The sequence below is a fragment of the Mercenaria mercenaria genome, chromosome 1, assembly GCF_021730395.1.
Source record: "Mercenaria mercenaria strain notata chromosome 1, MADL_Memer_1, whole genome shotgun sequence".
Lineage (NCBI taxonomy): Eukaryota > Metazoa > Mollusca > Bivalvia > Venerida > Veneridae > Mercenaria > Mercenaria mercenaria.
Window position 1 is genome coordinate 27,732,499 of NC_069361.1, and position 17,494 is coordinate 27,749,992.

Sequence of the window (17,494 nt, forward strand, 5' to 3'; positions counted from 1 at the left end):
TGGAAAACCCAGTATCAGTATAACATAAAACGATGCTGTCACGACCTCATAGGGACTAGAACCCACGACCTCTGAGCCGAGCACCCTAACTAATAGACCTACTCTCCCCTTGTATGTGCTCCTAATATGACGGCCCACAGAATCATTTAATTCATACGATAATGTGTACTCAACGCGCAAAGTGATCAAAATCAATTGTTAGTATTTGTAGGATAAAATTGATCAATATTTCCAATTACTTTGAACTGTTTAATCAGTCTTTCTTTTGATTCTTCGTGTAGCCTCCTTTTGAATATTTAATTCAATTATTTCACGCGCTCGTAATTTCACCATTCAGTTGTTTAAATGTTTCATGAACAGAAGTGTGTCGCATTCCCTAGAGATATTTACACTGGGACTGTGAACATTTCAGCTGTTATGTCTAAGTTCTTAATTGATCAATTTATTCTTTAGCAATCATTTGTTTTTATCCTATTACATGATCATCTTAATGCATTAACTTATGAACAAATTCCAGTCTGCAGTTGTTTTCCATACTTATATTCTGGTTACGTTCAACTGCATTTTGTACTTTTTAAATTCTTCAATTATACGTGTATGTTTATCTGTTTGATTCTAGAGAAGAAGAAAAAGCTACATTAGTGCGTTAGCTACAACGCATTAAATATTCATTGCGTGAGATTTACAGTAAAAGTGCATTAATATCAGTAAATGTTTCTTAAAGCTTTGTGAATTAATTATAACTTGAATATAATGAACAGTCATGTTATTCAAAACATATGCACTTATGACACTAAAATACTTACAATACTGTCATATATGTACAAAAATATATGTTTAAGTATATTAATATGGCGTACTGATAGGACGTCATAGACGTAATGGCATGTCAGTTAGCGCAAAATAAAAACATGGAACATATATATTTGTTGCCAATCGTTTTGTTTTTAATGGGGGTAAAATAAGTTATCATTCTTTTGCTGAAAAGTTTTGATTATTTTTTTCTCATAATTTACAACTTCATGGTTCTTCAGTATTTTATAAAAATATCCCGTGGTTTCAAGATCTATTATAGATGAATGATAATATATATTCTTACTCAGACTGTTAATAACATAATTTATATTAGTAAGGGCTGAATCATAAACGAAACAATACTTTCTAATCTAAGCAGTTTGGCTGCATAACCTTTCAGCATACCTAAAAGTCGTTGTTCTCAGCACACGGTAATGGTTTGATTTCTGTGACATTTCACTATGGTGCTTTCTGAGATGTGTTCGTGTACATGTACATGTATACCCAAAACTTTGATACCATAGATACTCTTGTTTCATATCTCTTTATATGTAGAAAGCTATATTCGAACTGAAAACATTTTGCGTTCATATACAGCTTGTCTGTTACCTTATAACTGATGTCACAGTAGTTTACAAATACTACCCGCGAGGAGCTCTATACTGAGGGAGTCATGTACGCTGTAAGAAAACCTCATATAACATCCGAAAAATATTACGTTATTAAAGTACTGTTAAAATATCGCTATTAAACAAATCAACAAAAAGAAATCGGAATTTACTTATTTGAAATTATTGGATAATTTACTTTTTCAGCTGACTACATCCGCTGACTACAAGTTTATTGACGAAATGAAATTCAAAGTAATCTATATCTTTATAAATTCTAAAATCTATCAATATTTTTATTGGTTTCTTAAAATGAGCCTCGCCGTGTTAAAGCCAACATGGTGGCTTTGCGACCAGCATCCGCGCAGTCTGGTCAGGATCCATGCTGTTCGCTGTCAAAGCATGTTGCAATTAGAGAAACCATTAGCGAACAGCACTGATCTTGACCAGACTGCGTGGATGCGCAGGCTGGTCTGGATCCATGCTGGTCGCAAAACTACATATGTTGGTTTTCTCACGGCGCGACTCAAATCATTTTCTGTGCAATGGTATCGTGTTTAGCGTGTAACAGTTTATTGATTAATATGAGAGAAATGTAAAATTGTATGTCAGACAATATACAAACATTAAATATGAACTGACCTAAAACAATGAGTTGATAAAAAAAATTAGGTGTACATCTACCTATACACAGAGATACAACTGACGAAGAACTTCAATTACATATCGAGAAGATAAATCGTGTTGTATATGAAAATGATACAGCACTTCGAAGAGGATGTGGAGATGGGTAACGGGGGCGGGGAACGCAAAAAGAGAACAGGCAAGTAACATCACCAACATACAAAACAGCAAGCATAAAATATTAAACGGTATGTAAAGTTCAACGCTTAGTTATTGACACATTATACGATATTTCAAAGGGCTGTGACTAAAAACAGAGCTGGTGCGCCCGTGATATATTACAGACTCCAGTATACACCAGATTAACTAAATTTGAACGAAAAATATCTTAATTGTATATATTTTGTAACCATGGTGATACTAACCCTAACCTTTAGTCAATATATTATGCATATTTTACACTAAATGCGTGCGGACATGCAAAAAGTGCATAATTTTGCCATGCACTCCTATTGATAATCATTCCGGGCATGCGCAGAACGGCTGTACCAGCTCTGTAATGATAAACATCGATTTCAAAGAGATGGTTTTGCCAAACACTTTATTTTCCGATAAAACAAGGACAGAAAGTTAGAGGATTAGCCACGTTACGAGAACGTAGCCTGCAAATTTGAAACTATATCAAGTTTCCCACATGTGTATGTTTGTAATAACGATAAGTGTTTAGAAATAAAAAGAAAAAGTAAATCATACTGAGAACAAGAATACAGCACATATATTTGGGAAAACATTTCGACGTCATCTTGGAGAACACTTCTAGGAAGCTTCTTTTTTATCAACATGTTTCATAGCTGTTGGACAGTGTAAAAAAGTATCCCTGTCAAGTGAATTCCTTACATATCTATATATGTCAAGTCAAAATATGGAAAACAAAAGTGTTCCTTTGAGAATTCGAAGTTATGGAACCAAGTAAGTATTTTGTTCAACGCCTTTACAGAAAGCAGAGCAACAACAGGAACATCATCAAGAGCCAAATGAAGCAGGCCAAAGCTCGAGTATCAAAACAGCTCGGTTCAAGAGTATCACTGAGTCTTCCGCCGATCCCTTCAGTGGAAAGCATAACAGGAAAAAGACTGATCGCCATATATACGCTGTGTGTGTGTGTGTTTCAAAACAATGAAACATAATCAATAATTAAATAAATCTCGTAATCAGAATCTTAGACATTTAATAAGTCCTTTAGAGTCAGTTGGATAAACGTTGTGCATATTGTCATCATATTGATATGAATCTTAAGGCATATCTGAAGTCGACAATAAATCGTGTGTGTGTGTGTGTGTTGTGTGTGTGTGTGTGTGTGTTTCAAAACAATGAAACATAAATTAATAAATATAAAATAAATCTCCGTAAATCAGAATCTTAGGACAATTTTAAATAAAGTCCTTTACGAGTCAGGTTGTGATAAACGTTGTGGCATATTGTCATCATATTGATATGAAATTCTAAAGGCATATATCTGAAGTCCGACAATAAAATCTAGCAAAATATCTATGAAGTTCATGATAGCGTAAGCCCTGTTGAAGGGGCGTATTGTAATAAAATACGGTTATTGGTTTAATGAAATCTTCAACATCCACACAAATGTCATGTTCTTAGACTTTGAATTGTGTTTTTGTTACAACGAGTATTTTTATGCCAGACCACTTAAAGCATGTTTTGCAAATAATTATTGCCAGTATGTAAATGCTTACAGGTATTTCTCAAATTATGTTATTAATGGAACGAAAAACTATTATTTAGCTTAAAGTGTGTTTTGTTTTCCTACCAAATGTAGTTGGACATGCAGACATGATGTAGACCGATATATATTTCTTATGATAGCCAAGCAGCAACTAAATGCATTTGTATTAGATTATTATGTAAAAGACTTACAGAGTACTGCAATATGTTCTGTACTGCTATTTGTTCTGTTCTTAGATAATTACGAAACAATATCAATCTGTAAGAACAGTTTATTGCGGTCAAAACATATTTACATATTTCCGGATAGGACTCAACTAATCGGTTTTTATCTTTGCCTGTTATATTATAGAGTTTTGTTTTACTTGTTTAATTCTGACTGTAGCTTTTGTTACCTTATAGTTTGCATTAGATAGTATTGTTTATGAGTTTAACTTTTTTGTAGTTCCGCCATAAACAGCAAAAACTATATTTGTTGATATTTTCGATACAAAGTTTAACGAAACGAAGCGAATATCAAATAATGCGTAAATTATTCTCTTATTTCTTAACAGATTTTTAATTTTTAGTACATACATGCACATATTAACTTTAATATATCTTTGCTTTTAAACATAATGAAAGAATATATTTATGTATGAAGGACACAGTCAGTGCAGTTGATTTTGTTGCATACCGGACTGTCGTTTCCGGTCCTTTTACCCATGCTGACAAAACCAATGGTGCAATTTTCTTTGCTTTGTTTAAAGGGTACTTTAAGAAATATATACATAATATCATATTTATTTTATGTAACTTGAGAACGCAGATTGTTAATAAAGTCATTTGACTGATATAATCAACAAAGTTACCGTTTCCTGGTAACGACAGTGAATCAGCACATATCTTTCATAATCAATATTTTCCTAAGATATGAAATGAAAATATCAAAGACGAATGCAATCTCATGATGACATTTAAATTATTACACACTGAAATAAGATTATTTTAAATCAACTCGTAAGAATCAACTCTTAATTTTTTCAATCTTGTCTTATATGAGGATAATTGGACAGCAACTGGCGCTTCATTCATTTAAACTGAAAAGAAACACGTTAAAGGCATATATATAGATATATATTGCATTTAATATTTTCTGCACTGATATATATTTTATCTAATTATTATATGGATTTAAAAAAGTTATAGATACAGTATTGGAACTTTTTGAATTCCCATCCATATCTCCATTTGCAGTAAGAGTTACATCTAAAAATTTAAATTACTTCCTTTACATAGCGGTTTATATTTAGGCTCCCTGTTTTTCTTGTATAAAAGTGACTTCTGGAAGTAAAACCACTTGTCAGGACGTACAAATAAAGCATTTTGAATAAAACTATTTCCATACTTGGCATACATGAGCAAAAATCATCGGATGTATGCGGGTATGAACTATGGATAGTGATGCTAATTTAGAATTAAATTCATATTCCATTTGTCCGCGATGGGCCACAAATGTCATAGCTGAAAACGTAAAACGATGGTATGCTTTTCAGCCCTGAAAGCCGTACCTCCCGCTCTAAGATAGTACGCTTAACAACAAATTGCTTTCTGGGGCTATTCAACACTCAGTGGAGTCAATTTAGTATCTGCGACATCATATAAGTTAATAAAAACCCAATATAACAATATTGGAAAGACAATATCCTACTTTCCGAATTATCTAGGAAATACAAAACATGATATTCAATAATCGTAAGCAAAGTCAATCTATATGTTTTCGGACGATATTTGAGGACACCTTTACACCACATATATATAATAAAGATTAAAGTAAAATAGAAAATTAAAAAGTAAAGATATACGTAGGCCTGTATTTAAATTTTTAAAGAAATGGGACACAAACAGCACCGTGTCATTACACAACATATTGTTAACTGTCATGAGCGATCCACGAACATCGACATTTGAAGGTGAAAAACAATTTTAAAATGTTGTGTCTTGTGCAATGATGCTATTTGCTGAATCATCGACAATCAACTTGGATTCAGGTTTCGATATTTATATGTCTCTTTTATGTATCACACGGCTGCATTACCACACTGAAATAGTGATCATTATCTACACATGTACAAATCGTTAAATCTTCTGTAGAAAAACTAAATTAAAACCAGTCGTTTTCTTTTTGTTAAAATCGCTATATTCGCCAACAAACTATTAGTGGTTTGTAAAATATTCAGTTACAACCCACTCTGCAAATACGATAACGATCAGTGAGGAGAAATGTGTAACATTATGACGTTGAACTAAATTGTTAGAGTAATACATGTACAAACTTCTGTAAAAATATACTACAGACTTTTAAGCACTCATGTAAAATACACATGACACCACTAATTATGAATATTGAAGATCAAATGTACCTAACATAGTGAACTTGCTTTCAATGAAATACGTTGGTTTTTTTTTTTTTTTTTTTTTTTTTTTTGATTTTAGAATTTGCTGTTTATTCTTGCTTTCCGATCTTTTTTCATTAATATGAAGGTCAGCAGCATAAAAGGATCATTTTTAAATGCAAATAAATACTATCACAGCATATGCAAATAATTATTAACATATCATTAACAGTGGATGAAATTGCAATATACATACATTCAATATGTTTATAATTAAATGTTTTGTTACAAATAGAAAAAAAATGAATAATTCCGCAAACAGTACGAACATCATCTCTCTTTACCTTTAGAGGTAGAGACTGCACTACATAGCTGTACAAACTTGTTACTAATAGGTCTGGAGGAATGATTATTGATATAAAATGCTTGTATACTGGTAGAATAGACTCAGTTAAATACCGTCTTCCAGTATGATGCTCGGCTGCTTTCTATACTTTCAAATGATTCTTTTCACATACTTTATTAACTATCAAAACAACAGCTTAGAGTGCCGTGTCGCGGCTTTAAAAAGGTCTAGTCGTACTTGGACTCAGTGTTGTTATAATCTCTGGTCCTTTTGGGATCATGGAGATCATTCATTTTTACTCTAACAGAATTCCGCTTAGGCCGGTTCTAGCGGGTGTGAGACGTGTTATACATTTTATTACCTCTCACGAACAGATTCAGTTAAACCAAGTCTCATAATATTTTGCTTGACTGCGTTATATACTCCAAGAAAAAGTCTTTTTCACATATTTTATCGCTTAGTTTTAACAGCACGGATCATATAAAAACATTTTCTTCTGAGTCTTAGTGCTATATCTTATTCATACTATATTTACCTTATATATGTATGTTTAAAGCTATCTTTTAGCTGAAGCTGCTTCTTGTAAGCTTATTCTATATTGCTGAAGTCTTTTTTAACTAAACAAACGGAAAGACGTAATGTGCGATACCCGTTCCATCTGTATTGTTTACCTACAGACTATTCGAAGACGGTGCTCGAGGATATTTTGTCTTGTTTTTAAGAGTTTCTTATATGGACTTTTGTTGTATTGTCTTTGTTCTGTAGCAAGTTTTGTATTCAGGATTTATTAGTATAATTTACTATTTGTTGAGCCACCTGTTAATACGTTTTCTCTATCAATAAACATCTTAAATAGATGCACATCACAAACAGATTTACGCGCTATTACGAAAAGTACAGTGACTTCTCTGAAATGGCTTTTTAAAAGCCCTTATTTAAAAAAAAGAAACAGAACATACTTCATTGGAAGAGTGTGCTTATTTTCTGTAATTGAAATCATTCCATTATTACTTTCATTATTATTTGATTTGTGTCGAAGATAACCTATAAATAACTCCTCTGAGATATATGACTTTGCGCAAATTTTTTCATTAATTGTAAAAATGATGTTTCTGTTTGATATTGGATGCTACGCGGTTGTGCTATAGACAGGTATCCATATTTGATCACTTTAACATTTGAACCATCTGCAGCGCACAAAGGAGGGAGTATGCAAAAGTGCTCCAATCCGGATACCGAAATACTTCAAAACAGCTATTTATTAGGACCAATGAGATAATTTGATAGATACAACAATGTTGATAGGCAACTCAAAATAAAAGCATATTCTGTTACTTATAAAGATTAAGTCATATTTCTTAGATATAAGTTTTGTAATTAACATTGTAGGCTAATTTGGGCTAAGCTGTCAAGACAATAAGCATTCCTTTAAAGAAGATAGTTAGGACAAAATGTATACACATGAAAGAAAATGTCTTTATTATAGGATTTAGATAATCTGCAAAATTCTATTTGTTTAAGAAAATAAGTTATGTTCTTATAACTCTTATTCAAAAGAATTCATTAATTAATGAGAAATATAAAGATTTCAAAACAATTGTTACTTGTGTTGAAACTAAGTGAAAAATCTTACGTTTGCAACACTATTTTAAAAGACGTGATTATTAGAATTTACACAGAGGCAAACTTTTATGTGGAGGTTCAGGTTCTTTTTCTGACCTTTTGGATTACATACATTGTATCAGATAAATGGAAAGACAACACACTTGATGAAATATATAGAACTATATACTTTAAAGTTATCAGTGATGAATATCCATTAGTTGAGATTGTATAACTAACCTTTATCTTAGAATAGATAGGCCGTTAAGGGTTTTACGATATATCATCGCCTTTATCTAGTTCATTTCTTATTAATAGGCGTATTGTTAGGATTTGTAAATCTATCAATAGGGGTTATCAAGTTTAAACGTAATGAAGTTTGCTATTTAAGAAATAATTTATAGGAAAAGAGTGTTTTAACATTATTTATGCACGATGGGCGGTTATACGTCGGGCTCAATAATTTCACGAGGGCGCAGCCTGAGTGAAATTATTTGTACGACGTATTTCCGCCCGAGTGTATAAATAGTGTTAAAACACTTTTTTCCTATAAATTATTTCGATTCTAATATGTCCTTAATCTAAAACAGTAGATAAAATATAGTAGCGCTCTTTCTTGGTCGCAACAAAAACAGTGACGTCACCGCACGTTAACGTGACGTCATTCTAGCGTAAGAGTGTTTTAACAGAGAAAAAACATAACAGAATATCATATTTTTTGTCAAAAATGATGATTTAATTACATAAAGTATAGATTCGTTTGGAATATTAAAAATGTTTTTTTCTCTGACAAAGTAATAATCTGTTTACGTAATTGTTATTTTTCTACTTAAAGACGAAGCATTTATGAACGAATAGATTAGATATATTTTTTAATATTTTATCATAATGAAACCCTTTCTTTCTTACCAGAATCAATCGAATCTACTATTATTTTGTTTTGTTGCGTTCTAGGCTACCAATCTTATAGATTTTATAATCTTTTACAATAAGAGTACAGAGCTGTAAAAAGTCTCCGAGGTACTTGAATTCATAGTTGTCATATTTTCTAGTACGTCCGGATCATGCAGTCTGTTTGGTTTCACAATAACATATTTAAAGGAGTTGCTGAATCTTTAAAGTCAAGAAAAGACTTAATGTGTCAGTCCAGGCGGTGTATGGAGACCCTGATCTGTATTCGGCGTTGTACAGAAGGTGGATATATATATCTGAGAATGGATAACGATAGACTTGCAAAACAAGTTTTTAATTTTAGCTATCATACATATACTATCAACTGGTCAAGAGATGTTTATTAGCAATTTTTACAACAGTGTTAATGACCAATTCGAAACAAAATCATTTGTACACTTATCTGCAGCAAATTCCTTATCAACTCAATATTCTATAGAAAAATGGTAGCACGACGTATCGAATACGTCCAATTTAAGAATACACAGGACATTCAAAACGAGTTTTAAGCGTAGAAACTTTATGACAATGAATCTTATGAAATACGAACTGTCATTACTGTGTCAGTTGAGGACATGAATAGTACCATTTTGAATAGAGACTGAAACATATGTTGGTGGCCATGTTTAGAGACTAACTTGTAGGTTCTGTGATTTAGGGTGCATAAAAGATGAGACACTTATTTAACTAATATGTGATTTATAGAACAATTTCAGTACTGGTGTTTTATGTGATATTTTATCAGAATTTATTGTTAAAGCTTTTACGCGTAGACAGTGTGACTTCGAACTTCACACTTCACAGTTCAAACTTCACACTTCACACTTCATATATATATTGCTTAATACACAAAGTCATACAAATAATAGGAAAGTCTAAAGTGTGAAATTTGAAGTCTGAAATTTGAAGTCTGAAGTTTGAAGTGTGAAGTTTGAAGTCTGAAGTTTGAAGTGTGAAGTCTGAATTTTGAAGTGTGAAGTTTGAAGTGTGAAGTCTGAAGTTTGAAGTGAGGAGTCTTTTTCGGGCGTTTTTTTCTATTTTTAAAATAACCTGGAATTACCGAGATTGGGCATAATGAAGTAGAATAATGATTATGGCTGAGTTACTTCTGACTCCAGAGGGGTAATTTGAATAAATATCGTAGAGTATAATATACTGTAAGGGAAGAAGATATTAAAAAGGTTTTCCTTTATAAGTCCGTTTAAAAGTACTGTCCCTCGGATGGGATAATTTTGAATCCAGCGGCATAATTTGAATACCTTTAATACTAGAAGACCGCTAGTGCCACACACCATCTAATTTCTATGCCTTTCTGTTTTACACATGAAGATTTTTAAACACATTTTCCTTTCGTTTACTATGGCAACCACATTTCTGCATTGAATGAAATTGTTTTAGCAATTTGTATGTGCGTCATCCATGTATCATTCCCGTGAGATTGTTTAAAAAATTATCCCAATAGTTTTTCTCAATAAGATTTTGAACGGACGGACAGTGAATTACTCCTTATTTTTCGAATATCAACAAGTGATATAATCTAAACTCGAAAAGCCGTTTATTTTCCTAGAACATTCAAAATGTACACAATCAATAATACTTAAAACTCAATTAAGAAATGGCATACACATCTATGCCAATACACAATAAGCAGATGACGTCAAGTCACGTGATGTTAAATCTACCAAGTGTGAAGCGTGCAGTGAAGTGTGAAGACTGAAGTCTCAAGAATGAAGTTTGAAGTGAAATAATATAAAGTGTGAAGTCTGAAGTGTGAAGTCTGAAGTTTGAAGTCTGAAGTCTGAAGTGTGAAGTATGAAGTGTGAAGTTTGAAGTGTGAAGTCTTTCGTACATACAAGTTATTCATCTTTTCAGTTCTAGTATCATTTATGATTTAACATGTCATGATAAATAAACTAAAACAACTAAAACAAACTATTGTGAGGATTGATTATCATTTGCATAAAGAATATCTATTTATCGAATTTACTTTAACGCACGACTATGTTTTAATATTTGAGGTGCTTGTCTACTTGGCCGCTACTTGGTGCTTTTTGTCACCATAAGAAACTATTTACTAACTTACTCATATAGTTTAAGGTCTAGAGAAGAATTCATGCATAAAAACAGGATAAAAGGGGCAATTTTCATTCTCAAAGTGGCAACCTCTGTGAAGCAAATATATTAGGCAGTAGTTATGATAATGATACAAAATCGAACTGTGTGTACAAATACGATGTACACGAGAAATGACAAAAAAAATACACTGAGAAACAATAATTCAACATTAACTTTATTTTATATTCAGTTACGGTACAAGGGGATTCCCTTCCAAGAATACTTGTGTGTTAAGTTCTGCTCATTGTTTTCAAGTTTAGGGATATGGCATTGTTTTGGCTAGTTACTACACGCCGCTTATCATGGAATTGCACTTCTATATATGACCATTCAAGGTTCCATAAACACTGCCGTATGAACACATCAACAAATGTATCTCAAACGCACTTTGTATAAAGTTGAGTTCTGTTCAGCCCTGGGATAGAGGGCGTGGACTACCATCCATGAAGAAGCTCCATCACGCCGAGACGGCAATATTTTCTCTTTTTTGTGTTGGCGACCCGTGCTTTTTTTTCTATTTCAACAATATCTATTCATTGTCTTTAAAATGGAATGTTATCAAGTTTTAGGCACATACTACATAAATAAACCATTTTGCCCAATATCTTTTCATAATAACATAGTTCTCTTTGCTTGTAATTATTAATTTCAATCTACAGGTCATACGTACCTGACAGAATATTTTCTCTTATCCAATCTATTTGGCTTTTGTTGCCTCGAAGACATTTCACGGTCGTCATAGAAACGACAATTAGCGACGAAATCAATATCCACAGAGGACGTCATTACGTGTAGTTAAATCGGTCCGTTACACGTCTACGATTACCATACTATGGAATGCCAACTGATAAACGGACGAAGCGGTATTATTGTATAAGTTGGTCTCTGATTGATATTTCATGTTGCTGTTGTTTGTAATAAAGATGGGTTTGCAGCAGATTTAGATAAAAGGTAAAACATTTTACTTCATGGATATATTTATCACACACTCTTAAGGTGTATGGAGATGTAAAGAAATAAAAGAACTACAAGTCCGTACAAAACGTTTTTCCGATGGAATCAGTTATTCATGGGTGGTCGAGCTGTAGGGTGCTTCTTTGGAATTGAAATCAATTTTTCGAGAGCTTGATTCCAAGACCAGTATTGATTTGGTTTGTTTTTTATCAAATTGTATTGAATGTACGAAAATAAATCATGTTATTTAAAGTAGGTCCAACTTTTTTCAAAAATGAAATATGACTTTTATGAGAAATATGACACTCAATATGTTTTTGTTATAGCGTCACAGCGATACAGTCATAGGTCATATGGCGACTTTCCAGCTTTTCATTGTGGATGAAGACCCTAGGTGCCCCTCCAGAAATATTTAAAGGGTAGTATAATGAGGTAAAGAAACCAAAGTCCAACCTTTTTGGTAACACAAGTGCTTTGAATGTCTTGTTGTCTGCTGATGATATGTTACTACCAATATCTCACAAAAATCATAACCAATCCTAATTAAGAAGCTATCAAGCTCAAAACTTACTAACTGCTCTGGATTATGCTTACTTGTATTTTTTTTTTCATAATAGAATTATCAATCCACATGGTCAGCACAACGTCTGTTGTCAGGAACTTGTAGTATTTTAATAATGTCCAATTTTGTTTGCAATTATAATGTAAATTTTGTATATATTTTTGCAATTCAAGGAGTAATTTTGATCTTTTTAAATAATCATTATAGAATATCTAGGTAAGTGCTTAAAGTATTTACCATACAAAGCTTAATAGTGCCATGAAATATTTAGTACATGTACTTCTTAGTGTTCACATGAATTTGCAATAAATAACAATTTTTAAAACTTCCCTTTACAAAAACGGCATATGAATCGAGCATGTTTCATACTTTAATGCATTTTAACACGTAGACTAGCCACTAAGCTGATAATGAAAACTTTAAAGTCACAAAATTTCAACTTTTGCAATATTTCTTATATTTTTACGAAATAGTGACAAATGCCAGCGTATTTTAGACAAAATTTAAACGGAATGATTTGAGTTCTGTGTTTCAAGGAAATCTTGTAAAATGCACATGTTTGGAGTTAAATGAGACATATCGTGACATGTTAGACATCTCTGACTTCGTCGTTACTTTCACTGTTACATTGCATGTTTTATTGTACCATTAATTTAATTATTTTACCATGTTTCACCAAAAGCGGGCTTTTAATGAAAAATATAATAAAAATGTAACTAAGCGACACCAATTTGACATTTTCTTATTGTTAAAATATCTGAACAACCGAACAGTTTAACAGAAAATATAACAAACTAATTAACGAACCCTAAGTTTTTAATGAAAATGTCATTGTTAGATATTTAACGAAATTTTAATCAACTGGGACATTACCGTTTTCATCTATAACATTCTTCAAATGATAATTAAATACCAAAGCATTCTGAATTCCAAAACATTAATTATTTCATGTTTGACGGCAGCGCCTGTTCATTTTACATGCATTATAATAATGACCCCAGTTTTCAGCGAAAACATGGACGAAGGCTTTGAACTGATTTAAGAAAATGAAATAGCGTCAATAGGTTTATTTGCGAAAACGTTATATAGATTTACTTTTTTCTACATACCATGTAATCTCAGGAGAAATAAATTCAATTTCAAATTTCCTGTAGCACTGTATTTATACTTATTCAATAAAACCACTGCATTGAAGCTTTGGTTTATCTCTGGTTACATTTGATATTTGTTTCTCTATCACAAAAGAGACAAAATGTGTATTTAATTTACCGATGTGAGAATTCAATATTTTCATTAAGTTCAGTATAGTCCAAAATGCATTGTTTTCAAAAATTATCTGGATGTTAAAGGTTCATCTTTCATTCTCCTATTGAAGTAGACAATTGTTAATATCTTGATTGGTTTAGGTTTAACACCGTTTTAAAACGGTATTTCAGTTATGTTACGGTGGGCAGTTAACCTAACCAGTTCTGGATTCTGTGCCAGTACAAACCTTTACTCCGAAAGTAACTGCAAACTTCCCAACAGAATCAGAGGTAGAGGACGAATTATTTCAAACACAATGTTTTTCATCAAATCGTCACGGACAACATACACCTCGCCTGAGGATTGAAATCACGACCAGCAATCCGCAGATCTGAGCTCTCCCTATTGAGCTAAGCGGGCTTTAAATCCAGTTGTGGTTTTCGTTATTGAATTATTGACGATGCTGAGTATTGCTAGAATTTCTATTAATTTTGTATTTAAAGCTTTTCTCTCAATTAATAACAGGTTTAGTCGTGCTTATAACCACTAGCAGCCTGACGGTGCCGTTTTATAAGTATAAAATAGTCTGCTCAAATAGTCTGCTCGTTGTAAATAATGATGTTGTAGTTAAGAAAATGTACATGAAATAATTTTTTGAGTACAATAATTTGACGTCATGACACACAGACTTATCTGATTCAAATGATACTATAATATATGATTTTAGCGGAAATTCTAAGCTTCTCAACAGTTTAAATATAAGTCTGATCATTATTTTATTAATTATTTATCGTATTACCTGGAATTGTTTACGAAAGCCAGAAGTACATTTGTTCTATCGCGTTTCCTTATGAATATTTAACTGAACTGTGTGGACCATTACCACTGTTGAGTTTAAAATTCATATGATATTTTCCTTTCATCATTTTATGAAGTCTTCCCTACTGTTGGAGAAATTAAAACTAAAATAGTTGGCAATTACATCTATGTGTTTTCTTTGTCACATGTTCTACCTTAAGTCACATCGCCGAAGCAAGTGTTTTATTTATAGTCTAGTAACGTTTAGCTCAGCTTGCCCAAAAACTTTACTTCACTGTTTGTATGTATCCGGATGCGATTTTTCTTACCAAAATAGTGTATGTAAATGTGAAAGCAATAATAAGTTCAGTAATTTTAATTATTGTAACGCATTTCAATGAAACAAATAAAATATTGACAAACAGAAATGAAGATACAACAGGAAAAGCCAGGTTCTAATTACCTTAAAACGTATCAAACCACTATGTACAAGATGTGTTTGCAAAGTTGCTTTCGTGGTCCCAGTGTGACAGTACGTACTTATCTAGAAAGCAAGCAAATGCAAAATGAAATAGTTTCTCATTAGCTTAACAAATTGCAACAAAACATGGACTCCGTACTCCCAAATTACCAGAAAACACAACAACACTGAAACCAAGGTCATGGAGACATTTTTCAGCACTTTCCGAATAGGCAATTGACACTCGATGACATATTGGTTCGATGAGCTAATCAACTCTTAAAGTAATAGAAATGGCACAAGATAAGTGAAAAGACCAGATCAAAAATCCATATAACAGTATTAAAAAGGCAAGGAACTTATTTAAGGAGTTCACAGGGAAATCATATCCGCTAATAATGGAAGAAACTAGACGTGTCTTTAAAGTTTTTATAAAAGAAATAGGTCGGTACGTTTATGACATGTATACCACTCAAACCTCATCATGAGAATATATATAATATTAGACAGAAAATATTCATATATCAAAAATGAGATTAAACAAATTTGAATATGAAACGAGGTAATGTTATAAAAGGTAAGGGTAGATTACCCGGAAGCACAGAGCACCCCAAACACAGCCAAAGAGTCAAGCATCGCAAAGTAAGTTCACAACAACAACCACAAATTATAGCACGTTTTATTCTTATCGGCAGGTTAACTACACAGGTTTCAAGCGTCTATATCCTTTATTTCTAAGGCTTCGCAGATTTGTTCTCAGATTTAATAATCCTACTTTTTTACATAAATATAAAAATGATATTTATAATGTAAATTTTAAACAGAAGGAAAAATGAAAAATTCTTATACAAAACATTTGCGTCACCCTATAAAACTTCATATTTTTCTTTGAAATGATACAATATTGAACTGAGTACAGTAAGATAAATACTATATACCATTTACAATTGCAGTTTTACCGATATCAAATGTAAATGGTTTTTGATGTTTTTGTTATCACATTTAATATGATTGATGTGCCTCAGCCCAGTCAGGTTCCAAGTTGCTGGCGTTTTCATTTTATATCAAATTAGTTTTAAGAATTGGCATTATACAGTGCAAAGAGAAGTGCATCTTGATTTATCGCGAACACAAATAACTAAAATATAAAGCACTTGATTTACCCTAATTAAATATGCTACTTTCTTTTCATTAACAAAATGAAAGTGTCAAGTAAACACGCAAAATGTCTAAATCATTTTTATGGGAAAGAATAGATTACATTTTAGATTTTATGTGAACAAATTAAAACATAGCTCACTTAATTAACAAATATTGTCATGAACATATAACCTGATAAATGAACTATTTTAAACATAAACGAGTTGTATGCAATGAAACATACCTTGTGAACAATTTTAATAAAATTTCAATTCTTTTGTTTGAATGTTATATGTATTAACACGAGATTATTCAGCACAGAATAAAATTGAATACAAGAGTTTATTGTAGACTTTGATTCTTAAAACAAAATGACCTTTCAACCAGGTGGAAATAAAAAAAAAGTAAAAACAGATCATTAAAAATGATTTCTAATATATGTTAAGAAGAGAGTGAGTGATTTTATATTCTACATTAGGCATTTTTTAAATTGTCAGAAGTTCTCAGGTCCTTCCTCTACTGATTAGAGTAAATCAACTGCTTTAGATTTATCATACAAATTTAGTTATACTTTCCTAAAACTACCAAGAGCTCTAATAAAGCGCAACAGAATATAACTAAGATTTATAATTCGTTTAACTATAGAAAGAAAACATTGTAGGCATATAAGGCCACAGCCCCAATTTCTAGATGGAAGTTAACATCATTTTTGTCTCCGTTTGCAGAGTCAAACTTACCTGTCATTTCGCAGGTTGATATGTCATTAATGACATCGAATGTTTTGTTCGTCGGATTTAAATGTCTGAAAGATGGAATTGTAATACTATGCAGACAGTATCTTTATTAACACAAAAAAATATTGCTAACAACATTAAATTTAATACCCAAAGACAAGCAATTAACCATTTAGCATGTTTCGACTAAAGATTCTATTATACGCAAACCTTAAACGGTGCATCTCACATATATGATTACATATTTTCCTATTTCTTTTGTTGTTCGGTTATTAGATTCATTTACAAGTATATCAGCATTGAGCTATAAGTCTTGTCTTAAAGTAGTTTGACCGAGTGTTGTTGCCAGATTCTGAGAAAATGCTTCTGAATTTAATTGATATTGATGTGGTTGTAATGGTATGCCTCGTTGTTGAGTAGATTCAGCGAAATGAAATATTTATTC